Raw genomic sequence first — 24,604 nt, 5'->3', positions numbered from 1 at the left:
CTTTTGAATCAGTTGAATATATTTGATTTGTTTTTGTTCCATGCAGTTAAGAACTCAATCCTTGCTAATAAAATCTAACATAAAATATTTCATTTTATTTTATTACATTTATAGAGAAATAGAGAAATATTTTGATTCTGTGGAAATCTGGAACAGTTCAGGTCAGTATGTGCTGTGACGTAGTAGAGAATTATTTCTGAAATACAAATGAGCTTCTGCTAATTTAAAAAAAAACAATGTTCCAATGAAACCTCAGATAATAAACAATGTTTCAGTGACAAACCTTATAATTAACACCTGTCATTTTTGTGCTGGAAATAAAAGCCTCTTTCAAGGGGAAGTGTAGTTTTCAGATATCAAATATTACCCTGTGATTATTGTAAAGAAAAAGTTATCATGAAGAAGAGGTGAACAATTATGACAATATTGAGGAAAAACCACAATAGGCCAAGAGTGATGTATATATTCATTAATAAAGGTAAAATGTATCACATAGTTAAACCTGCTTCGAATTCTAGTCTGACCTGTGGCCTTTAGCTGCATCTTCTTTCTTTCTCTCTCAGTGTGGCTGGAAAAGCATAAAGCACAAGCCTGAAAAATAGAAAAAGAATATAATTTAGTTTATCTTCTCTGCCTTTCTCTCTGAGTGTTGATGAGTACATCCAGCTGGAATCACAGCACAGTCTTTGTCTTTCTTTTTTTCCCTGTTAAGTGGTTTTGTCAGATGTCATCACAGTTATAAAAGCAGGATTTGATCATAAGCAGTCCAGACACATTGTAGGTACTGATCCCATCTTGTTCTGCACATGCTGTAAACATTTGCCTGTATTGGTTCCCTCTGTTCAGAGTGGATGTACAGCGTTGGACAGTTGTCTTATGAAGCATAAAGTCACCACTAACAACGTTTGTTTCCCACATGAAGCAGTCAAAGCTTTATTAAAACAGTTCTGTGGTGGATCTTCATAAAGATTAATCTAATACAGGTCAGTGTGCGTTGCTCCTCAATGAGCCTCTTTTTCTGCACAGCTAAATTCAAATAATTCGAACAACCAAGCAGGAGGCTGTGTTTTTATTACAGATTTAAACTCTTCTATGAATAACTTACTGTTAGAGGTCATTTGATGCTGCTGCACTGTGGACGTCCTCAGGATTCAGAGCGTGTCTCTGCAGCCACTCAGACAGTCCTTCTAAGTCAAATAAGCTAATAGTCATTTTCATCTGAAGGCAGCCGACTCTCCTGCAGGTCACCTGCTTTATCTCCCACTGTCAGAGACACAGAGACTTTCCACTGTCTAGAACCCAACTGTGAGCAAAAGGCATCTGAGCTCCAGCAACCATTAAAAAACCATCAAATATTAATTCATCTGCACTTGTTTATGAGTTTGAGTTTATTGACTGGTACCTCCTAATTGTGTCTGATTGTTTGGCTGGAGTCTAATTTACGTCTTCAATCTGCAGTCATTTTTCCAAAGCCGTGCGCTAATTTGTGTAATTTCTAGTGTTCTCCTTGCCATTGTCGGGCGATTACTTTGATAATGAGAGGTTGTGCAGAGCATTATCTTTGGGAAAAGCATTTGGTCGGGACATGCTGAGAAGAGGTGTCATTATGGAAACCAGTTTCTCTGCCTCCTAAATGAGAAGTCGTCCTTAATGTTGTCAATTACAGAGCACCCCTCCAGAGATAACCTGTGGAAAATGATTGGTGCCGTAGAATGTTTCTTAAGTTTTATTTGAAATTTACAGAACAGTTGTTAAGATGTCAGATGTTGAGACAGTGGCAGAGACCTGTCTGGTGGTCGCCCCATTTCTCCAGTAATCTTCATGGAACCTAACTCTTTTTCTTTAAAGGGACAACGACGAGTTTTGGAAAAGCGAAGCGTTTTAACACTACATTTATGAGCCTCCGCGCACACCGTAAAATTCTTTTGACCGGCGCAAGACGGACTCATGTTTTCATTCATCAATAATTAAAGTCAGAGGTTCAAAGAGGTTCACATACCGTCATAGTTCTGACCATAAACGGCGATTCAGCTACGTTATTCTCATGACTCGTTGCGAAACTGAAAGTAAAGAAACGCTGGTCGGCTCGACCAGCATCTCCGCCACCACTAATAGTAACAAAATAACGATAGAGACAGAACGATATATTTATCGAAAATGGGCCCATTAACAAGTGTGGGTAGCGGAGATTCATCCACATTAACGTGAGACTTTTTTATAACCGATTAGAAACTCCTCGTTGTCCCTTTAAATTAGATGGATCCACCATTTAAATTAAGGATCCACCAATTTTTTTTTTCTTTTTCAGGGCCAATACCGATTATTAGTGATCAAGGAAACCGATATGAATTTACAGGAAAAAAATACAAATTTTGGTATCAGAATTTAGAATAACACACACATTAGACATTAGACTGAATACAGTGTTTGTTTTTTTGTACACTGTAAAAAAAAAATCTGTGATAAAAAAGACCTAAACATTTTGTAGAATAACACAAACCTTGGTTCAGTGGGGGCTGTGGGCAAGACATTGTTCCACAGCCAAGAGTGGTGACATCACGCAGAAAGATGCTACGTCAGAGCCAGAAGAGTGTGTTTTAAATACATGGCAGATACGATAATTGTAAAAATGCAGAATATCATCCAATATTATCGGTCATGCCAATAATCATTTGACCCCTACTTTAAATATTACAATATGATAACACCCCAACTTTTGTGTGGCTGTCAGTGTTATTTACGTGCAGCACTCTGCTGTGTCACACTCCCCTGCTCTGTAGCAGCCTCCACATTAAATATTGTTTTGTCTTTTAATGTCAAGAGCATTTGCCACCTCTCCTCCAGTGGCAAATCTCACCAATAGCAGCAAATGTTAAAATCACAACCAGAGCATCTACCTGCTCACATGACTTGTGTGTAATGAGGATACAATGATCAAAGAAAAAATATCATAGGAGTATTTTTCAAAGCTGCTCTGGCTGTTTGAATTGTATTTTAGCCTGTTAGTTCTTAATGTGGCAAATTATAAGATTAAAGCACCTTAAACTGTTAATACTTCACAGACTTTTATTTCCAGCCATGGAGACGTGAGCAGCCGTCACACAGATGGTTTTTTAAAAGATTCCTCCCTGGTTCCTGTTGTGTTGTGGCTCAACACTCATGTTCATCCGCCGTTGTTCTTTAATTGCGTTTTTGATTTAAAGACAATGCTAACCTTATCTCCGTTTGGGTGCTAATTCTATCACAGTGTAAATGCTAAACCGCGCCTTTCATTTCTCCATTGTTTTGGTGCCGATGCCTGAGCCGGCTGATAGCAGACAGTGGTAATTAAAAACACAGGCCTGGATCAGCGCTTGAGCCAAACACACAATACAATCGCTCCCTGAGATTCCAGGACCAAAGGTGCCACCGAGTCCAATCCATTTTAATTATCTTTTTCGAATTAATTTGAAAATGCTCAGGTCAATTAAGAAGATGCATTCCTCCGTCTGTGTGTAATGTCATATTCATCGATATGCAGAGGTTACTTCATGCACTCATGTGTTGGATACATTTATGTTTCTGAAACTCGGCCGTTTGGAATTCATTAGGTATTGATCCCCCTCAGCGATGGTAAAAGCTCGGGCTGATAGCAGCCTTGTCTGAAGCCCGCTAATCAATTCAGTGCCATTCAGGAACAGATGCCCTTTTACTTTGTTATTGATATGCATCAATATTTGATATCCTAGCAAATATCTCATATCTCTATCAGCCAGTGGCTTTGAATGAAGACACAATATTTAAGTCTTTCTCTGTGCACTGGTTTTGATTGTGTAGTTTCTCTCGTGTTTGTGGTCTGCATGAGTTCTAGTTGCCTCTCCCCCCATCCACTCACACAATCTGATTCCTGCCCTCCGTCCATCCCTCCCTGCGCTCCGATTGGCCGCCGGTTAGTCAGCTGCAGCCAATAAGTCTCGTCGAAAGCGCCAGTGTTTAGTCTGGTGCTAGGCAGCAGGATCAACAGACAGGTGGATCAGGCGAAGTCGTCGCCCCCGGTTGGCTGCACGGCAAAGCTCTGTTAGCTTTTTAAAGCAACATTACACCCCGGGTTAGCAGTCACATAACATTATGTCTGTCATCTTAAACAGTTTGGTCAATATTTGTGAGCATCACCAGCTTTCTGCCAAAGCTCCGCCGCTGAGCAACACAGCTGGAGTGTTGTCAGATGCTCGACAGAAATAACACGGCTCGGCTCTGGTGTCGGCCCCTGCACCGGAGCTGTGCTTTACTGTACAGTCTGCGCGCACACACACACACACACACACACACACACACAAAACATTCCTCACACAGTGGGGGAATGTACAGTGTTACAGCAGCAAAGAAAGAATACAACAACAATAGAGCAGTAACCTTGGACTTAAAATATGATGTGCAGCATTTTAGGCTTTTTTTATTGTGTCATTCTATCTTTGGCAAGTCAGGTCACATACCCAACCACACTCTGTCATTGGACTGAACTGTTGCCAATTCAGTCTGTATTAACCTGTTATAGCTTGAGGCAACACTAAATTAATACTCAGACTTTTGGCAGCAATGATAAAAACACATGATGTGTGTTAGACTTTTAAAATTCCCAATAATGAACTGAACAACATCTTATTTTTATTAGTCTGTCCACTCATGTCGTTGTTTCCACCTCTACCTCCCCCTCCTGCTTTGATTATCGATATTTATCCGTCCTATTCATTACCAGGATGAGAGGTCCGTCTGATTTTTCCACCCATGTCTGGTTCACCATGACCAACCACCCCCAACCCTCGAGTTTGAACTCTGACCCTGGCCTCCTGCCTTTCAGGATATGAAATGACCCTCTCAGTGGGGGAATGTCCTGAGCCTGTTTAATGAAGGCTCCAGCTCAGAGGGATTCATGGAAATTTAGTTTGGAGGTCTCTGATTTGTTATCCCCGCAGCCTCAAAGCGAATGTGAGTGTAGACAAAATAAAAATAGTCAAATGTATTTTATTGTGGAGGAGCAGAGTTTCAGTGTAAATAAGCAGCCGGTGTGACATTCAGGAAAGCTCAGACGTCTGCGTGTCTGTCGCTGCAGCAGTATCGTGTTCGAGCCATCATTATGATATGACCACAGTGTGATGGGAACACTGGACCAGGATGGATGCATGACATGTTTTACAGCATCAAGTGTGTTTTTACAAGCGGCTGCACCTCTGCTGCGGTGCTGCTGTCAGCTCTACCTCTGCATATTACTGCAACATGAGATTCATCCTCATTATAAATTCACATCTGATTTATTTTTGACAGAAATCATGCCACCGTCTCCTCATGCTGCTGCTAAAACGGTAAAATATATATATATATTAATATTGTGAATATGTCATATTCACACCAACAACATTAACTCTGCCAAGGCTGAATCTAAATGCGACACAGAGAAGAAAACATATAAATATTTTTTTAGTCACGTAATACTTCACAGATGTTTACTGTCAGGAATAAATCAGGGCAATTAATGTATTTATAATAACAAGTAGGAGTGAGGTACGGAGCTGCAGCAGCACCGCAGCAGAGACACACCCGTTGTGAACACACACACGCACACACTTCGGTGACGTGTGCAGCCTCAGGCCGCGCGTCCCGGGGCTGCAGGTGTGAAACACATCTGTCCACTGCCTTCACATGTAACTACACCTGAGAGTTCTGCTGCAGTTGTTGATGAGAGATGATGTAAAGAATCAGCCGTTATATAATATAATCACATCTCAGGTGAGGTTTTGATGCCATCAGCCTTTTTTTTTTTTCACCAGTCACCCTGAATGAACCTGTGACTACTGCAGCTCACCTTAATGCACCGACATGAAGCCCCTCTGTCAGCTCATGGAAGAACTTCAAACCTGCCTTTTATTAGCGAACATCTTGAGGCGACTGTGACTAACAACCTCTTCAACACTGAGATATAATAACATCTATTTAAAGTAAATCAGTGTGATGATGTTTCAGCCATCAAGTGATTTTATTCTCATCTGACTGATGATACGTTTTTGTGACCACGTCTCCTCTCACTCCAGACTAACTTGTGGAGACCCTCAAGGCTCAATACTGGGTCCAATTCTGTTCTTTCTTTACATGCTACCAGTTGAGACATTTAGAGACACACTACTGTCCATTGTCTGTTCAACTTCACCAGCTGTCTCAAAGACATGAACGTCAGGAACTTTCTCAAATGAAATGTAGTTTTATTGATCCAGAAACAGATGTAAATCAGACATCAGTCCATAAACTCCAAATGGTACCAAATGCAGCAGCAAAACACAAAGACATACAGTAGCTGTGATCTGAATGTCTTCACGCTGGCTGCCCAGTAGTTTCAGGATTGATTTGAAGATTTGACTTGTTACTTTTAAAGCCCCTCGGGGCCTGGCTGCTGATTATACCTCTGATCTGCTGTTCCCATACCAGCCTGTGCACAGCCTGAGACCCGGGCAGGAATCTGCTGACTGTTCCCACTGCACGATTAAAAACTAAAGGAGGCCGAGCGCTCGCCGTTCGGCCTCCGCAGCTGTGGAATGACCTGCCAGAGTGTCTGTCCGGCTCGGCCTGGTCACTGTCAGCTTTCATTTTAGAGGACACACTTCTACTTTATAGTGTCTTCTTATAAAGTTGAAGGATCTTTTAAATTTGTTTTTATTATTCTTGTATTAATTCCTGGCCTTTTGAAATCTGCTGCATTCTTGTGCATTGTTTGTTGTTGTATTCTTCATGTTTATTGTGTCTTTTTGTGGGATTCTCTGTTTTGCATTGTGCATCTTTTGTTCTCTTTGACTACTCTTGATGTCAGCTTGTTTATTATGATTTCATTATTACTGTTCTTGCTTTATCATACCTCTGCGCTGATGTTTGTGTTAATTGTACAGACTCACGTGGTTTAGATGCACATCAATATTATTTCAGTCCGATCTGGATCAGAAGGTTTCTGTATGATGCCTCCAGTCTTTTGTATTTACTCTGTCAAAAAAATGTTGGCATTGGAGTTGAAATCTTAAGCAACCACCGTGCCCATAGAGTTGACTTTGGAAGGCACTGAGCATTCCTGCATTAGCCCCTACTTCTCCCCACCTCAGGGTGCTGGGCAGCCTGCCAGGTAGAGGTTGCCATGACTCCTAACCCACTCCCCCCTTCCCCTCTCCCCCCTTCCCCTCAAGAAGCTGTCAGACTCTGGGAGGAGGCACGCCGGCCTAACATTTTGATTTAGACAAAAGATGTCAGCAGATGTCACAGTGTCAGCAGAATACTTACTGGGAATGCTGCGGCTTTCTGGTAGGAAAACTGGTAGGAAGCCGGGCCAAGAATGTAATGTAATGGTGCTCGGAGAGAGAAAGAGGGAAACTTTGAATAAAGCAAATGGTTTTCATCCAGTTTTTTCTTCTGCTGTTCCTATTTCCTACATAGAAAATGGCGGACGGAGCATCGCTGAACTCTGTCAGTGAGCTCAGTTCTGAAGTGCCCCTCTTTTTATCACCAGAAACAAAACAAATCTAAAAAAAAAGAAAAATGCAGGCAGCTCAGGTAGGAAGTGTGAGGAGAGGAAGAGGACGAAGCAGACGGCAGAGTTTCACTCTCCCCTCACTTCTCTCCTTTTTTTTTTTTTTTTTTTGTCGCACTGCAGCCGTAGGAATATTCCGCTGTTTGTGGCTCTGGCACTGGCACGGTTAATGGTAGCTGACCGTAGCATGCTTGATTACACTGGCATCCCTCCCAGGCTCTGCTATCTGCGGTCTTGGCTAAGTTAAGCTAACCTCTCACCACAGCCACATTGCTCCTGGCCAGGAGGAGGAGGACTGCTATGGCCATCGTGTGGGCTGGTTTTTTGGGGGGGGCAGCGGTCCACACAGCAGAGTTTGGATTCTTATTATTATGGATTTAATTTCATATTGAGGAAACGCTGAGGCATGCGGTGCTCACCAAATTGAAGCACGGCAACTCAAGAATGTGCAGTCATTTGTGTGTAGATATTTTTGCGGATCCGATGTTTTCATGTTCTGTGGTGAAATCCTCCTCTTTCTCTTTTCTCACCATCACTGCAGCAGCATAGTGACAGTGTAGCTGAGTTCAAGTAAATTAAGGAGAAAAAAAAGAGCCCAGATTAAAACAGCACTTACATTCCACCGCGTTGTGTTAAAACATCTCTCTCTTTCCTGTTTTCAGAAAAACTGACTCCAGGAAGTAAACCCCCCCTTGCCCCCTCCTCCTCCCCCGAGCAGGACACGTCCCCCCGGAGGGTAAGTGATCACAAACCTCTCACCGAGTGTGTGATGAACTCTAATTTTCTGGAGTGACTCTCAGGAAAGGGTCACGCTGCAGTTTCTCTAAACACACAGACGATGAGTTCACTGCCTCTGTTGTTCTCTGTATGAACGCTCTCAGCTCATGTCAAGCACACAGGAGAACTTCCGGGGTCAAGTCGAAAATTCCTTCATCTGACACACCTCACACACACACAGTTTATTTAAATGGCATTGTTAGCCCTTTATTCACTTGTTTTGATACTTTGGCTATAACCATTTGGCACAAACCCGTAGATCCGATCTTGTGGCAAATCTGTCAGCACAAGCTCGCCTCTGTGGGTCTTTGTCACTGTGGTGTGAACATCATCTTTTGCATTTTTTTTCCCCTTTTGTTTAATAACTTAAATACATATATAGTAATTGAACGACAGTGCTTGGTCATTTAAGAAATTTTCAGTATCTGTGTAACTTCCTGTTAGCTTCAAAATAAAGCGTGATGAAAGGGTTTGTTAGAGGAGGATTTGTCAGATGAATAGTTGAAAATGTGTGCATCCAGGTTGAGGTAGTAGGTTGTATGGTTTAGAATTACACCCTGGGAGTTAACTGTACAACCTTCTAGCTTTCCTTGGAGTACACGTATGACATCAGTGTGTCGCAGAGAAGTGCTTTGTTTACAGCACGGCTGCTCGGTGTCAGTGCTTTTCATATTAAAGTCATTTTCCCCTCATTTCATAGCTGACCTTTAGCGATGGCGAACCGGGGCCCGCCGCGGGTCACCTCCTTTAATTAGTGTTAGCTTGGCGTTCGCTGTTGTTTGTCGATGCGGTGCATTGTGGTCGGTCTTCGCAAATGCACCGCATCAATGTCAGGATGGTGTCCCTGCTATAAAACACCACAGGCAGTGTGTGTGTGTGTCAGTCCTGCTGCATGGAGCCGTTTAGATGACTGAAACCAGCCCGGTGACGTCTCGCATCTAAGTGTGTGTTGCGTGTTGTGTTATTTGGGATTGTCTCGAGAGGTGTAATTGTGAGGTGGAACCTATTTCACAGGGTGATGCCTCCGCTGTCTAAACAGTTGCTCCGATGTTGCGGCCTATTATTACACCTTGGTCTGTTTAGGCAGCGTGGGACCGCGCCATCTTGTGAGATGTGCGCTGCGTGCCAAGCGTTCTGCTACACAGATGGTTCAAACATAAAGTATGAAATATCGTAATCACAATGAATCTAACTTGTGTTTAACAGCTTCTTCCCGGTGACTGAGCCCCGTGGTTTAATATTTCTCCGCAGCTGACTTTGGATCTGTGTGTGTGTTTCTCATCTGGTTGGAGGTTGGACTGTCACAGTTATTTAAAGGAGCGCGTTTAATACCCTGATATATTGTCTGCAGCTTCATACAATGAGCATTTGTGATATGAGGTCTGGTTTCAGGTTGAGGCTCGCCTCTGCAACACTGAAGTCTCTGTTTACTCCTGTCCACTTGGCTCAATGCATCTGACTTCATTTCTGACTGGCGTGAAGCCACGGCTTGTAAAATAACTCCACAGCAGCACAAACAAGAAACAAAAAAAAGACCTAGCAGATCAGCTGGAGATTTACCTTGAGTTCTTCGCGACTTTATTCCAGATGCAGCCTGAACGGGTGTGGTTGTTGTAATTTCTGCTCTAGTTCTTTATCATCGTGACAGTGTTGTTTTCACTTTGATGGATGACACTGCTTTCACCATGTTCAGGGCTAGGGCTGAGTGGACCACCTCTCTCCAACCTGTTTCATTTACCCAATTAGCTCTGTGCCTCCAAGCGCTAAGTGAAATGGCTGCATGTTTGATACACAGATTCTCCACTGAAATATGAATCCAGATGTGTCGGTATACTTTTAACAAAATTTTCAAAGCTGTATTTGTTCTTTAGAATAATAATGATAATAAAAGATTACATTCATATAGCACTTTTCTATTGATCCCCGATACCCAAAGCCATTATTCATTCAAACCACGTTGGTGGTAAGCTACGTATGTAGCCACAGCTGCCCTGGGGCAGACTGGCAAAAGCGTGGCTGCCAATGTGCGCCACACGGCCCCTCCAACCACCACCATGATCATTCATACACATTCTTTAGGGCGTATTCAGACCTGGCTGATTTGGAGCAGTTGTTTCCGAAATAGGGAGCGTTTAACCCCAAAGATCGGTTGGTTTGGTCAGATGTGAATGCAGCCATCGAGCTCTGATGGTTAATAAAACAACGGCCCCTGATTGCTACTCAGCACTCAGCAACTGACACAACTGACTCAAATAAGCAAACCAGCCACACCACGTTTTTCCCTGGTAATTTCCAGGTAAGATTTCTGACCAATGAGAAAACAGTTGGTTCATGCATGGCATTTGTTTACAACTTTGGACCACTTGGGTCTGTTACCTGAAAAATGCAACAATTGCATCGTTTTAGCACCTGAATTGGAACAAAGCAAGCAAGCCACAAGTCTGAATACACATGTAGGTTCTTCTTAGATTTGTAATAACTCGTATGTTGTTCATTTTATGGAAGTAGTCAGAAGGATCCTAGATTCCCAGAATGAGCTCAGACGTTTGGACGACCCAGGAAAACCCCTTATTGTTGCTATCAGCAGAGTCACCGTCATCAAACAGGTTTCTGTGTGTGGATATAATCCTGGTAAATCCCTGGAAACCCAGAAACCTCTTATCTTCTCATTAGCAACAACAGAGACAGGAGGCCCACGCCTCCTCAGCCTGTGAGCCGTCAGGATTCACTCTCAGAGTACCTGCTTGAAAAAGTAGACGTGAACAGAGTCCAGCTGCTTTACGCAATCAGAAATTAATACTTTATCTTACAGTTTAGCTGAGACGGGCTCTTTCATCTTTCTCTGCATTCACAAATGAAACGGAGCATGGAGAGTCAAGCTGTTCCTCTCAAGAGTTTATTTTAAGAACTGTGATTTTCTCATCTTTCCTCACCTCTGAACCCCAATGGTTCCTCCAGATGTGCAGAGGAAGGCGTCGCTGCTGAGAATCCTGCTGCCTTAGCACTCCCCTGTCCAGCTGCAACAGCAGCACGGCTAAAAGTCTTTGGTTCCAGCTGGGCCTGCATTTATGGGATGATTGAACAAATAAATTATGGGATTAGAGAGGGGCGGTCCAGGCAACGGACCTCTCTTTATTCCACAGCCTTTTTGGCAGTGAACCTCAAGGTTCTGCGACTGACTTTAAGAACTAATAAAATACGGATTCCCTTGAATTTGCTTTGCTGCAGTCCACATTATGTAAAGCAGAGTTCTGCCAAAGCCGTAACAGCCACTCTTACGCCAAATTCTCTCCTTAGTTATAAACCCAAACTGGTTCACATCACATCTCTCTGATCACTTTCTCATTTTTGTGAATAAAAAGCTTTGAATCAATCATTTTTAAAGATTTTTTTCTTCATCCTTGACCGGTTCAATTTGCATTAGTCGGCCTTCAGATTTATTGACTGCTGTCTGGGCGGCCAAAAAAAGCTGGTTGTTGCCAATCATATGCATCTGAACTGAGGGGGAGTCCTCACATCTCCTGCTGCGGTGGATCCAGTGTTTACACAGTGATCACACTACAGATCCCAGTTCAGTGCTGTTGTTCAGGGCTGCAGGAGACAGTACATCCAGCACGGTCGCCCCACCAGCACACACAGGCAGTATCCTCTGATACTTTCTCTTCCTCAAGTTTTTGTGGAGCCACCCTCATCTATCACAGGGAGTGACGCGCAGACACAAAATACTGGTGGAATCAACCAATCGTATCTGTAACCACTCTGTGAGCCCTGATTGGCTCCCGGCTCTTGACGTCACCAGCGGTTGGAGACCTTAGTAACAAATCGTCTGAGACCAGAACACTGTCGGTTCAGGCCAGACCAGTACTTAAGCTCCCCCAACACATAAAACCTCACCGGCCTATAAAAGCCAGCAGCCTCCAGCACTATTTCTTCCCCAGGAAACATATTCCCTTAATGTGGTCGGGTTAATGGCAAATGAATAATCATAACACACCAATGGTAGACAGGGGGTGTCATTGATCTGTCTGGAGTCAGCCCTTCTCCGCCTGCTGCATCAGCCACTCTCCTCCTATTGATACGCTCTTGCCCCTTGACCCCAGGGACAGATCAATTCCATTGATTGGGGAAGGGCAGGGACAAGGGCAGGATCTGCTGACTGGCCCGGCAACTAGTGTGACAAGACATGATCGTCATTAATGTCCCGCTGGCTGGCTGGCTGGCTGGCCGGCCGGCTAGCGAGACGCTGTGCATCCCATACCCATATCCTTCCCCACCGCTCCTCCTCTTCTCTCCTCCGTCTCCCACCTCTGCCGTCCCATGTTCTCATTCCGTGCGCCGCGATAAGCCCATTGTTCGGATACCTGTCTGATGCTCGCATGGGTATCCGTGGCACAGATATACATCTCCGGGCTCGCGCCGAAGATATTTTGAGTTTATTGTGGAAATTGCTGTCATTTCAGTGTGTCTTAGCTCAGTCTGTGACGTGCTGCTGAACAATCACAATGGAGCTGCTCCTATTTTTGGGCGCCTTGAAAAAGCTTTTTTTTTTTTTCTCGGTACAATTCAAAGAGAGTGAATCAGAATCTGCTTCAACTCCGTCACAACAACTTGGTTGCGTGTTCTCTGATCGGGGGCTAATCCCACCACTCTAATAAGACACCTCTGTGTCTCGGCTACATGGGAGCGATCCCAGTGTTTGACATGCATGCTGTCTGCCCTCGTGGACCAATTTTATCACACCACTGGTTTCTATTTCCAGTCTAGACTAGAAATTAAGTGAGCAATGTTTGTGTGTGTGTGTGTGTGTGTGTGTGTGTGTGTGTGTGTGTGTGTGTGTGTGTGTGTGTGAGGAGGGGTGGGTTGGTGGGAGGCAGCGACAGCTCCAGACTCTGCAGTAACATGGCTGTAATGGAGCTGATTGATCACCTATATGGCCGCCTGCTGGCCCCCGCTGGCTTTAGCATACAGCGCATTCCCAACCCCCCCTCTCCCTCCGGTCTCTGCGTCACTACTCCCATCACTGAGCCAGAAGACCCACCAACCCCCCATAGACTTCAACCTGGCCACGGTTTTGACATTGGCTGCAGGATTTACTCGGGCTTTCCGGCTTCTCTCTCCGCTTTAGAAAAAAAGTAGCAACGCGTTCAACCGTCTTTGCTGCGATACATAAAAAAAGGCCGAATAGGAAAAAAGCACCACTGCATCAGTGGTAAAAAAAAAAAAAAGCAGCTTTTTTTTCAATTTGAATTAAAAGGCCACAATCAATCAATGATAACATTTGCACATCTTTTTTCCCTGCCCCCTCTGTCGCGCAGGGTCATAACCCTAATCTATCTGGGGTGTTGAAGGTGATTAAGGTCTGAGATTAGACCAAGCTGTCAAGGGCAGATCCCATTCAGACAGAAGGAGAATGTGACCCCCCCCCCCCCAACCACCTTGAACCAGCGTTTCACTGAATTCATGAAATATGCCACAGTACAAAAAATAAAAAGATCTGAAAGTGGAAATAGAATAAAGAATAATGTGCATCTGAATATCAGCATTAAAACTCACACTTATATTGTTCATTACACATTTTAATTTGCAAGTAAAACATTTTCCTCCAAAAACTTTTTTATTTTGTGACCGTGCAACTGTTTTAATGAAAATCCTACCTGCATAATTTAAACTGCACATGACATTGAACTTTAAGTGATCATGCTGACCTGCAGCAGGCCGCAGCCTCATGCAAAGACCACTGATGTGCCTCTGTGGTGCAAACCCGGCACCACCTGTCCATGTGTACATCTGCACACATGGAGGCATGATTTTAAAAAAAGAAAGAAAGGAAAAAAAGCAGCCAGTGGTTGACGAGCAGGGACGATGAAACCAGTCTCTAGTGAGTCTGTGTGGTGTTAGACGTCTCTGTCAGTCCTGAGCCTCACGCCGCTGCCTCCCAGTGTCGGTAACAATATTGTGACAGTGAGTGTTCGTGTTCGCCACACATCGTTGTGTGTGTGTGTGACAGTTTGACTGTGTGTTACCTGAGCCGAGCCACTGTGGTGTCACTCTGTGTCCTGTATCCTGTCTCTCCATTCAAGCTGTGTTGGGCATCGCTGTCTTATTTTTAGCGGGCGTTGTTGATTTGTTTGCTGTCGCCTGCACATGAGCGACTGTCTGTGTGTGTGTGTGTGTGTGTGTGTGTGTGTGTGTGTGTGTGTGTTGTCTGTCTAGCTCAGCTTTGTATCAGCGACTGCATCTGTTGATTAGTGCTCAGTGTTTTTTTGTGTTACAAGACACAGCATTGCTACAACGTATCCTCCCGCATGGCCAAGCAGTTCGCTGCAGTGTCTCTCTCTCTTTCTGTGTGTGTGTGTGTCCATGCGCCACTGGAAAAAAGAAGAATTGATCAGCACAGGAAGAAACGTGCTCACCAGCAAAGGCTGGATGGAGGGTGAGAGAGAGAGAGAGAGAGAGAGAAGAGAGAGAGAGGGAGAGGGAGAGAAAGAAGGAAGGCTGTCGCTGCAGACTCCTGCTGCAGTATCTCAGTCTGGGCAGCAGCTGCAGACAGGAGAGACAAGCAGACAGGTACAGACCTGGTGGGGTCTGGAGGTCTGGAGGGGGGGAGGGGGGTGCAGCGGAGGTAGAGGGCAGCAGTCAGGGCTTGGGGTGGGGGGTTGGAGGGGTCAAATGTGGGGGTAGGGAGGTGAGGTTGTGAGCGAGACAGTGGTAGCTAGTGGCCGCAAATGTTTTTTTGTTTGTTTTTTTTTTTTTCCTGTGGGTCGGTACGGCAACCGATGGAGTCGGACCTGGGCTGACAGGAGAGAGGGAGAGGAGGGAAAATAAAAGCAGAGGGTGTAGATGACAGTGTCATGACATGGCTGATGTCCCAGTGTCTGGGGGGGAGGGGTAGGAGGAGGAGGAGAAGAGGAAAGGAGGAGCACTGCTGCTGCTGGTGGAGGTGGAGGTGGAGGTGGGGGGGGGGTGAAGATGCTGAGATGGAGCTGACAATGTACGGCCCCGGGATGGAGTGATGGTCGGTGCTGAGGCGTGGTGGTGGTGGGGGGAAGGGGGGAAGGGGGGTGGGCGTCCCACCTCACTGACCTGCGTCTGGCTGCAGCTTCTCCTCGGACGCCTCGGATTCCTATCCTCCCCATCCTCCTACACCCTCCCTCCCCTCCACCACCTCCATCCCTCTCCATCCTCTTTCTTTTTCACCCCCTTTTTTCCTCTTTTCTCCCCTCTTCTTCCACCACCGCTGCTCTTTTTTTTTTTTCCTTCCTTCTTCCTCCCCTCTCTCTTCCTCCTCATCCTCAGCTCGGAGGGGCGGATAACAAAAGGCGCAGTCAGTACCAGAAGAGGAGAGAGTGTGAGAGCGTGTGTGTGTGTGTGTGTGTGTGTGTGTGAGGCTCTGGGTGGCGCGCCGCCTTCATTTCCGGAAGCCTCCACTTTGCCTGGCGTTCCCCAGAGAGAAGGAGACAGTCAGAGACATCCATCCATTTTTTTTTTTTTTTTTGTCTGAGTGGGAGGAGTTGTGAGGTGGGTGCTGGGATGGGAGGACGGTGGTGGAAGGGGGGAGGAGGGGGGGGGGGGGGGCAGTCTGTGGTGGTGTGTTTGGGTGCATGACAGGCAAAAAAAAAATGACATGGGATTGTTTTCTATATGGCTTGTTCAATCTTGTGCAGTTGGTGTTTGATGTGCGTCTGCAGCTTCGGTCCAGAACCAGACTTGTTTTGTGTCCGAGCGACGCTTGTTGCCTTTGACACTGACTAACTTATTGCGTACCTAGCCGGCCACCGTGGCAGCACAGTTGAGCAGGTTGGAGGTGTAGGAAGGAGCTGGCGTTGAGGGTATTGCAGCTGGTGAGGGTGGGGGGGATGTGAGGATGGGGGGGGGGGGTCAGGAGTTTTGGAAGCATCTGTGCAGGAGATGAGCTCCGATTCGTCTTTAGCAACAAGCTTCACCTCATGTGGATTTTTTCTTTTTTTTACCTGGGCTCAGAGCAAAGCCACCGTGCTTTATAGAAAAAAAAAATCATTTATTAATTGGCGGCGGAGCACCAGAGGCTGAGGCTGAGCGACGATGGCTCCTGCCCTCCGTCAGTTGCAGATGGACGGACGCTTTCACAGACGGATCAGGGTCCTGTCATCCTGGATGGGAGAAATGTAGACTGATGATCAGCCAACGCTCTTTAGGACAAAGAGGCGAGCCCAGCTGCTTGGCTGGGGGCTTTTTTCCCTTTTTCCAGCACAAAGGCTAGTTAGCACAGAGCAGGCTTGTCTGTTTGTCTGAGCCTCTGCTTGTGACTGGGGCGCCGCAGCCAACATCTTTTAAGTCCGGAGGCCGCCTCGAAACGAATTCACCGCCACGTTCTGACGAATTTACCTCTTAATCGCCCTTTTTATTTGTATTTTTTTTGTCTCTGCTCTCTTTCCGATGCTGCTGTTTCTTGTTGTTCTGTGTTCCTTTGGCATTTGGCGTGTGGAAGCATTTGTCTGGAAATGTTTTCGAGCTCTGCATGTCTTTGTGTGCACAGGAATCAAGCTGAGCCTTGTGAACAAAGTATGTTACTGCAGTGAAGGGAAGGAAAGAGGAACCTTCCTCTGTTCAAGGCACAGAGCTGTGTTTTTTTATTTTATTTCTACAGCCAGTTCCTCACAAAAGATTCTGTGGCTCAGTGATTGAGGGACAGACGTGTGTGTGTGTGTGTGTGTGTGTACGTGCATGTGCATGTGCATGTGCATGTGCATGTGCATGTGCATGTGAGGGACAGAGGGAGGGAAAGGTGCCACTCAGTGCCCTGCCGGTGGCTCCTCAGTAGACTCTGTCGTACTTCACCTGCTCCCTGAGACCCTAACTTGTGAGCTCTCTTGATAAAAAATCACGGGTTAGGCTCTTGGGACGTGGGCGGAGGGCACAATCGACTTTCTGCCGAAACGCTCTGCAGGCTGCAGCCGGAGAGAAGCGACCCCCCCATTCCTGTTGGAATAGGGACGGTGCAGACGTGAAGAGGAACTTTGACACATCACGTTACTAGCTCGCCAGTGACAAGAGTTTATGCTGACGAAGCTGCAACAACACGGATCCATCCGTACTACTGCAGGAAGGTTGCATGAACATTTTGGAAGAGACACCTTTTTTTATTTATCCCCCCCCCCCACACACACACACAAAAAAAAGAAGAAGCAGTCTGGCAGTCTGACACGAGGTTGGCGCTGCGACAGCCTGGTGTGCGCCAACGTTTGTCTTTAAATACCGTTCAGTAACACAGGATCTGATTGGAAATGACAGAACACAACCAGCCCCACAACACCACACCCCACACTGATGATGATGATGATGATGATGATGATGATGATGATGATCAATCCCTGTCACCACCACCGCCACTCACACACACACACACAGACACAGACAGTCCATGTGATCCACCACCACCACCAGCAGTCTGAGCAGCAGCTCTGTGGAGACATTGCTCCACATCTGCCGCAGCTGTTTTCACATTTTAACAAACCTATAAAATTCACAAACTTTCACAAACGGCCTGCTCAGACACAACTCATATATTTCCTCTTTATTCCTTCGCTCAACACATAAACGACCTGCGACTGAACGAAGACCGCTGTATGAATGTCTGCAAGCGTCCACACCCAGGTACAATTATTACAGTTACAAACACTTTCAATTCAATTTCTAGATAAATATAAATAGCATAAAACGGTGAATAAATCCACTGGAGCTCTCTGTGGGACGGATCAGATCGGAGCAGAGGAAAGATTTTACCATTTGCTGAGGAAAAAATCAATGGCGGCTCCACGGGAATTTAGTTTCTTTTCTTAATTTGATGACTTCTATCAAAATGTGCCAGTGTCACCAGACAGCACAACCTAATTGGTTAATGGTGCGAATCGATGTTCAAAGTGGAGGTGCAGGACAACTCAGGCAGACAGTCAACACACCGGGGCGGTCTGATGAAAACACACATGACAATAGAAGAATTCTTTCCCTTTCATTGAAAGGTATGAATTCATTCAGCGTTACGGCTTGACCTGCTTTTTAAACTTTCAGTTTCACCCAAGGCAGCGTGCTTTTCTGAAAAACCTCATTTCTGCTAAATTACTCATATTAGGAATGCAGTTCAAAACAATTGATTTTCTCTCTAATACCCTCCTCTCCATCTTTCTCCCCGTCTCCAGTCTCCCTCTCTGCCTTTCTCCCTAATTATGTTTTTTTTTTTTTTCTTCCCATCTCCCCATTTGGTTTCATAGTGAACAATGCCGATGCCAACTAATCAGTCTGTGCCTGTGCCACAGAGCCCCCAGCAACAGCTGGAGTGCCATGCCCCATGAATACCAAACAGCCAGGCACAGTGCGACAAGTGCTGAACAGTCAGACGCAGCACAGCCAGAGCAGAGGCGGTGCCCACAAAACAGCCAGACAGTTTTATTAGGGTCTGTCTGACACGCAGCAGAGTCTGGCAGCACCCGGGCCACACTGATGAAATCCTCAGCGCCCCCACCAGCAGCAACAAAACAGCGTGCTCGCAGCAATCCACCAAGGAGCCAATAAATATCACCCTGTAAAAAATCAGCTCCCGGCTACTGTTGGAGGAGCGGCGGGACGGGGGAATACAAACTTTGTTCAAAGTCAGAAAATAGTTCTCAATGAGCGGCTGTTTAATTGATCTGATGTTACACTGACGGAGGAGGAGGAGGGAGGGTTTTTTTCTGTAATCGACAAAGGCACTTTAACTGACTCCTGCGTCTCTGACCTTTAAGCAGAATGTGGATGAAACGCAGCGTTCTGAGGGAACCCGCTTCGCCTCATTCACGTCAATCAGCCGTGAATCAGCACAGGCGACTGACGTGTGAACATCCCAGCTCGGTGGCGTTTAACGTGTTTCATTTGATCTTTTTAATGTTGCTGTAATAACACGTCGGAGTAAATCCGGTCAAGGTCAAGTTAGTGAGCAGCGGGGGAGCCGTTTTTAGCTGTTGTGTTTTTTCAATGAAAGCGTTGACAACACAGCACAGAGACAATCACTGTGTGTTACTGTAAACTAAAGGAGTCAGCACAGACACTTAGACTGACAATGTTGAAAAACTGGATTCATGAAAATTAGCAAAATGCTAAATAAGCAGTGTATTCAATCTGCTTTACGCTTCTGGTCCTGCAGCACACACACACGCACACACACACACTCACTCACTCACTCACTCACTCACTCACTCACTCACTCACTCACTCACGTCTTGAATAGGTGCAGATAAACCAAAGGCTCCAGCTGATGGAGCTGAGTGTGTGTGTGTGTGTGTGTGTGTGTGAGATTCCACTCTATTGTTCAGAGGTGGTCATGCATCCTGCTGCATCGTCACGTCTCTGCCCACAACAAGTAATAAGAGCACATTTACATTTATCCACCTCTCTCCTTCTGTGTGTGTGTTTGTTGTTTTTGTGTGTATTGATTGTCAGGTTGTGTTGTCTGCTGAAGCAGCTCAGTGTTCAGCGGATCTCTTATCGCAGCAGGATGTGTGTGTGTGAGTGGGGGGAAGGAGGGGGCAGGGGGGGTGGGGTGGTCAGGTGAGCCTGATAGTGGAGCAGCAGCTTGGAATGGAGGGGAGGGGGGCAAGAGGGGGGAGAGGAGGAGGAGGAGGAGGAGGAAGAGGGGGCGTCTGAGTTTCCAGACACTGCGGCAGGAGGCCAGACAGTCACCTGAACGCACGCACACGCAAAAAAAAAGTGTGCCGGTGACATCGCACCCGTGCAACAGTATGCAGACCCCCCCTCCCTCCCCCCTCCCTGCACCAAAGTCTGCACTAAAGCCAAATCACATTTGTTTTTAATTCAATCGGGGTATAAATGCTGTTGTCTCTTGTAAAGTAATTACCCCTGTGCATCCAAAGCACTAAAGTTTCTTTATGATCCTTCAGGCGACAGGGAGGAGAGATAAACTCCATTAACTTTCCCAGATTACAGTGCATGCTGTGGAAGGTGGTGGTGGGGGGGGGGGAGTCAGTTGAAAGGACAGTGGGGGCTGCTGCGCCTCAGAGCGGCGGAGGATTCTGACGGTGGGCCTGTGGGCACGGAGCGGGAGTCTGGAAAGTGAGGCTGATGATTGAAAACCAAAACGCGAAGCTCAAAGGAAGCAGATTCACGGCACCGGCAGGCCAGAGGTCTGCTGTGTGTGTGTGTGTGTGTGTCTTTGTCCTCACGGCCCCCTCTCCCTCCCTCGGTCCCGTGTTATCTCCCCTTCTCTTTCTGATCCGCGATTCACTTGGGAGGCGTTGCCAGGGAAACCTGGTATCTGGCCTATAGCAGCGTGATGGAGATATTGAACTGTAACTGGCTGGGATAATTATGCTGTGTCTCGCAGGTCGTCCTATCCACTGGCTGGAGACTTGACTGTGACCTATAGGAGCTTTTAAGCCATTGGCCACCAGACTGTGTGTGTGTGTGTGTGTGTTGTCGCTCAAGCTGAGACATCCAGTCACAGTTCAGCCCCCCACCCTCCCCACACACACCCCCTCCCCCGTGCGACTCCTCCTTTTGTCAGTGCCACAGATTCAAGTGAGTTCACGCACGTTCGGCTAGCTTGGTTTGACGAAAACAGGCCGTAACCTCTCTCCTCGTGTGTGTGTGTGTGTGCAGGTCAGTCTCAGTAGATCCTGAGCTATCATGGTGATTTTTTTTGTTGTTGTTTGTTTGTTTGAATCAAATTTTTTTTAAGGTTTTATATATATAGAAGAAGAAAAAAAGAAGAAAAAAATTCAGCTGTTATTCAACTTTTATTCAACTCAGAATTCATTCAAAGATCTTTCACCGCCTCCACAATTCATCATCCCCAAAACATTCTCAATCTCATGCTGTATACCACCCCCACCCCGGCCCCACAAAAGTAAACACAATCAACGAAATAAATAAATAATTAAAAAAAAGACTCCTATGAATGAATAAATGAGAAAAAAATGGTATCATGGTGATTATTTCAGCATTGAAAAATGATGGTCTCCCACCCAGTGAAAATACTCTGTGTTTTCAGTTTTTGTTCCATATTTCTGCTGAATCTCTGTCATGTCTCTTCTTGTCTAGGAGCCGTGGCGGTGGTCCACCTGTCCCTCACGCACAGGTAAGACCATAAGATCATAAACCTGCAAGTCACATCCAGGGCCGTTGCTGGGAATTCTGGGCCCCCTGAAAGAATACTAAAACGGGCCCCTGACTTTTCCACTTTTTTTCTTAGACTACTTATGTATTATCATTTTTTTTTTAGCATACTTTGTTTTGATGCTAATGCAGCATTACTATGAGTATTAGTCAGGGTCTAAGCAGAATAATTCAGTCATACAAAGATTAGACTACTGGGGTTTTTTATGGGCTCCTAGAGTTATCATCACCTTTCTCCCCTATACAACGGCCCTGGTCACAGTGTGCTCTGAGGTGGCGGATGGGGGATATTGTTTGTGGATGCGACCGCCTTGTTTTTTTGTTTTTTTTTTGCTTGTGCTTGTGCACTGCACGCGGGTGAGTCAGTAAAAGTGTCAAAGTGGCGTAACAGACGGCCCTGCGTGGGATAATGAGCCGGGAGTCATTTGGAAGCAGCTCAGCTCGGCCCAGGTGCCCACTGTGCACAGAAAGAGACCAGATGACCTTTTACTCAGCTCCATCCCACTGCAGTCACTTAAAACAGTGATGGATGTTTCCCTTAACACCCCCCCCACCAGACCTTGTTCTCCTTTTCCCTTCACCCTCCCCTCCCTCTCTCTTGTCTCACCATTTCCCTCCCACCATCCCTCTCCTCTGCACCGCTTCAACCCCACTCTTGTTGTCGTTCCACCAGCCCCCCCCTCTTTTTTTTCCAAGCCGATGAGGAGGAAGAGGAAGGAGAAAGGTGGAGAGGGAGGGCCGAAGTGAAGTGGAGGAGGCGTTTCCTGCCGGTTGCAGAGCAGTGCGAGCCCCCCAACCGCTGCTGCATTCTTATGCAGCAGCGGTTGCTCAGGTGACACAGCTGCTGGATTTTGGTCCTGACTGCGGAAACGTCAGCAGCATGGCGGAGAGCAGGATAGCAGGTAAGGACAATGAGAACAGGAGGGGTGGTGCAGGCATATGGACAGGTTCAAGTCCAGCCCCCCCCAACCAGAAGCTGCACAGCTAAAGATAGAACAGGTGTGTTTCTTTTCATTACAGCAACTACCTCTGTGTGCTGAGACCTACTGCTTCAATGACTGTCATTAATAACTGTGTTAATAAAATCATTTCACACTGATTACATTTGTCCCAGTGTTTTATGTCTGAGCATAAAAATGGAATAACTGCAAATGATGATGCTTTTTTAATCTAATCATAGATAAACAGATAGATGGATAGATACATAGACTTATTTATAATAAAAAAAAAATCATAAATGGTTGCTGTGTATGTGTGTGCGTTTGGTTATTTCGAAATGTTTTATTCCATGTAAGCAAACAACGGAGAATCCTGCAGTTCCCCCTCTAAACATTTCACTGTTTTCACTTGTGAGGTTTTCATTCCCTCCGATATGAAGGATATTGGCTTTGTTGCTAGAGGCAACAAAGGGAGAGAGGGGTATTAGACAAATACTCATACTCTCTGTAATTGTGTGTGTGTGTGTGTGTGTGTGTGTGTGTGTGTGTGTGTGTGTGTGTGTGTGTGTGTGTGTGTGTATAGGAAAAGAGTATACAAGGAGAGAGAGAGAAGACACTGTGTGTGTGGGTGTGTATTCGTGTGTTACAACTACAGAGGCAGATTGTGTGTGTGTGTGTGTGTGTGTGTGTGTGTGTGTGTGTGTGTGTGTGTGTGTGTGTGTGTGTGTGTGTGTGTGTGTGTGTGTGTGTTGGGGGAGCAGTGCGGCCAGGCTGCAGATATCATCCATCTCCCTGTCACCGGGCCCAGGGGCTGCTGGGAAAGTGGCAGACAGCTCCCCGTCTCTGACAACAGACGCTGCATCCTAATTCTCCGCCAGAGAACGCTTGAGAGAGCTCGGCGCCGCTCCCCTCCTCCCTCCTCCCTCCCCCATCCCTCCCCACCACCACCCAGCACGGAAAACCATTAACCCCGCGATCCGGGAAGAAAGCACGGAGCTCAGCTGGGCCACCGCTGGCGCAGAGTCATATCAGCCTCCCATCATGCACCAGCACCAGCCAGCCCCCGAACTCCGAGCAGCAGCAACACTTTGCATGAGCTGCACTTGATAGAAACGCGGAGGCGCCTCGCAGGCGAATCAGGAACTTGTCAAAACCTTATCATGTGTGAAGTCACATCTAATTAGGAGGTCGGTTCAGACTGGATGACACTGCGCTGGGTTCGATTGTGAGGCGTCTCTTTTTCTTTTTGGAAGTAAAAGTCCGCGCTGCGACAGTCGCAGTAAGTGGATTACATGCTGTCTGTTTAGCCGTGACTGATTGTGTTATACAGCTGTTGTCAGACAGAATTCTACAGCTTTTGTTATAAACACCAGAACGTCTCATTTCCCATCTCCCCGCATCTTCTTATTCCTGGCCGCAGAGACGCTGGTTCATCCTGGATTAAACTCATTCATTTGTAGTTAGTGAAGCTCTTAGAGAGTTCAGAGAGTTCACTTACACACAGCTCGTTCAAGATATATTCATTTTTGGATTATTTAACACAGTTAGGATTTGTAGTCTGACTAAAGTGATGAAATAGATGCATTTTTAAAATGGTCCAGATTTTTAAAATGGTCCAGATTTTCAGCCTATATGATAGTGGAATTATGTAGCGTGTATACACATGTGAATAACTGTTTCCCATCGGGGTGAATTATAATATATATTATCAAATATAAATGTAATATATTTTTAGCAAATTACATTCACTTGAACTATTTTTTAAATTATAAATATTAACCAATGGAATAAAATTAATAGTGAGTCAATAATGAGTCAATAGCACATGGTCTTCTGGTCTCAATTACATTATATTATATTTAATATGTATACAGTGTGTTATCTGTTTGAGCTGACACTCCAGTCACTCCATCTATAGTTTAATTTGGTATAGGACAGGCATTAATATAAGCATTATGCTTCTGCCTGTGGCTTTTCAGTCACTACCTTGTTGATAATATTTGTAGCTATTATGTGATGTGACTGAATAAATAATTTCACTATCTATCTATCTATCTATCTATCTATCTATCTATCTATCTATCTATCTATCTATCTATCTATCTATCTATCTGAGGCCTTTGTTGGACTTACGGGGCTTGTGACCATGTGATCAAAGCTGTGAGGATGAGGCCTGCTGCATCGTTCCCTCACACATTTCACTACT

The 24,604-nt window shown here is 45.7% G+C and overlaps 1 long non-coding RNA gene across 1 annotated transcript in view; it reads left to right on the top strand.

Moving 5' to 3' along the window:
• Positions 1 to 21,478, top strand: part of LOC146975012 (uncharacterized) — a 44,568-nt gene extending 23,090 nt beyond the window's left edge. The window contains exons 2-3 of the long non-coding RNA XR_015037571.1: positions 8,203 to 8,276; positions 21,386 to 21,478. This is a non-coding gene — a long non-coding RNA (uncharacterized LOC146975012). The remainder of the gene's footprint in view (positions 1 to 8,202; positions 8,277 to 21,385) is intronic.
• The last annotated feature ends 3,126 nt before the right edge of the window (positions 21,479 to 24,604 follow it).

This window comes from Trachurus japonicus, chromosome 14 (genome assembly GCF_045865225.1).
Source record: "Trachurus japonicus isolate A0001 chromosome 14, Traja_1.0".
In the NCBI taxonomy this organism is placed as follows: Eukaryota; Metazoa; Chordata; class Actinopteri; order Carangiformes; family Carangidae; genus Trachurus; species Trachurus japonicus.
This window is presented reverse-complemented; position numbering and strand designations above follow the sequence as displayed.